The sequence below is a fragment of the Sapajus apella genome, unplaced genomic scaffold (assembly GCF_009761245.1).
Source record: "Sapajus apella isolate SASKATOON/1434 unplaced genomic scaffold, GSC_monkey_1.0 scaffold173, whole genome shotgun sequence".
Classification (NCBI taxonomy): domain Eukaryota; kingdom Metazoa; phylum Chordata; class Mammalia; order Primates; family Cebidae; genus Sapajus; species Sapajus apella.
In genome coordinates, this window is record NW_022437113.1 from 132082 (window position 1) to 133945 (window position 1864).

Consider the following 1864-nt stretch of genomic DNA (forward strand, 5'->3'; position numbering starts at 1 on the left):
TCGCTCTTGTTACCCAGGCTGGAGTGCAATGGCGCGATCTCGGCTCACTGCAACCTCCGCCTCCTAGGTTCAGGCAATTCTCCTGCCTCAGCCTCCTGAGTAGCTGGGATTACAGGCACACTCCACCATGCCCAGCTGATTTTTTGTATTTTTAGTAGAGACGGGGTTTCACCATGTTGACCAGGATGGTCTCGATCTCTTGACCTCGTGATCCACCCGCCTCGGCCTCCCAAAGTGCTGGGATTACAGGCTTGAGCCACCGCGCCCGGCCCAAGGCAATGATTTTCAAATCAACCCTTGCAGGGGCTATTATTTCTGTCCATTTTATAGAAGAGAAACTGAGGCACTGAAAGAGGCCAGACATGGTGGCTTATGCTTCTAATCCCAGCACTTTGGGAGGACAAGGTGGGCAATGACTTGAGGTCATGAATTTAAGATCAGGCCGGGTGCGGTGGCTCACGCCTGTAATCCCAGCACTTTGGGAGGCAGAGGCGGGTGGATCACGAGGTCAAGAGATCGAGACCATCCTGGTCAACTTGGTGAAACCCCGTCTCTACTAAAAATACAAAAAATTAGCTGGGCATGGTGGCACGTGCCTGTAATCCCAGCTACTCGGGAGGCTGAGGCAGGAGAATTGCCTGAACCCAGGAGGCGGAGGTTGCGGTGAGCCGAGATCGCGCCATTGCACTCCAGCCTGGGTAACAAGAGCAAGACTCTGTCTCAAAAAAAAAAAAAAAGACCTCGGGGAGCAGGGCTAAGGAGCAGGACTGATCACCCAAGGACCTGTCCCAATTGCTGACTGGTGAATCATGGCTTCCTACCTCTTGGCCCTCATCTGTAATCTTGCAGCTCAAAGCATGGCACATGAACAGCGCAATCGGCATCATTCAAGAGCTTATTAGAAAGATAGTCTCTCTGTTGGGTGTAGTGGCTCATACCTGTAATCCCAGCACTTTGGAAGACAGGACCAAGGAGGACAGATTGTTTGAGTTCAGGAGTTTGAGACCAGGCTGGGACGCATGGCAAAATCCCATCTCTTTAAAAAAAACAAAAAAAAAGATGGCTTTAATGCAACACACCTTTAGTCCCAACTATTTGGGAGGCTGACATGGGAGGTGGGAGGATCACCTGAGCCCAGGAGTTCGAGGCTGCATTGAGCAATGATTATACCACTGCACTCCAGCCTGGGTGGCAGAGTGAAACCCTGTCTCAACAACAACAACAACAAAGACAGACTCTCAGGCTCCTCCCCAGACCTGCTGAATCTCAATCTGCATTTTGCTAAGATCCCCGGTCATCTGGGAAGAACTGGTCTGAGGTGGTAACCCCCACCTCAGAAGATAAACCCCTTCTGAGACTGGTACTCTGCCAAGTCTTTTCCATTCATTGTCTCACTGAAACAACCCTCTGGCCTAGGGATGCTAATGACCCTCTTTTTCCAATGAGGAAATTGAGGCTCAAAGAGTTTGTATGTCTTGGCCAAGTAGCCCATCTAGTGAGGAGCAAAGCCAAGAGGGGAAACTGGCCTCTACCCTATTCCTAAAACTCAAGATGGTAATATGGGGTGACAGGAGAACCTCATGATTCAAATCTGGAAGCATTCTAAGACCTCTTAAACCCAGATTTATAAAAGGGGGATTGTTTGCTCAGACTCCCAGGGGTCTCTTGAATAATATTTCAGTTTTTGGGATAATACATTTAACTTTTGTGAAATTTATTTAGGAGCTTTCTCTTGGCCATTTTTTTTAGGGGGCAGAAGTTGTTTTACTTCAAAAGTTGTTTTATTTCAAAAGCTTAGTTGCATTGAAGAAGACCGGTTGCTCCAGCCTGGGCAACAGAGTGAGACCCTGTTTTTGCTCCAGCC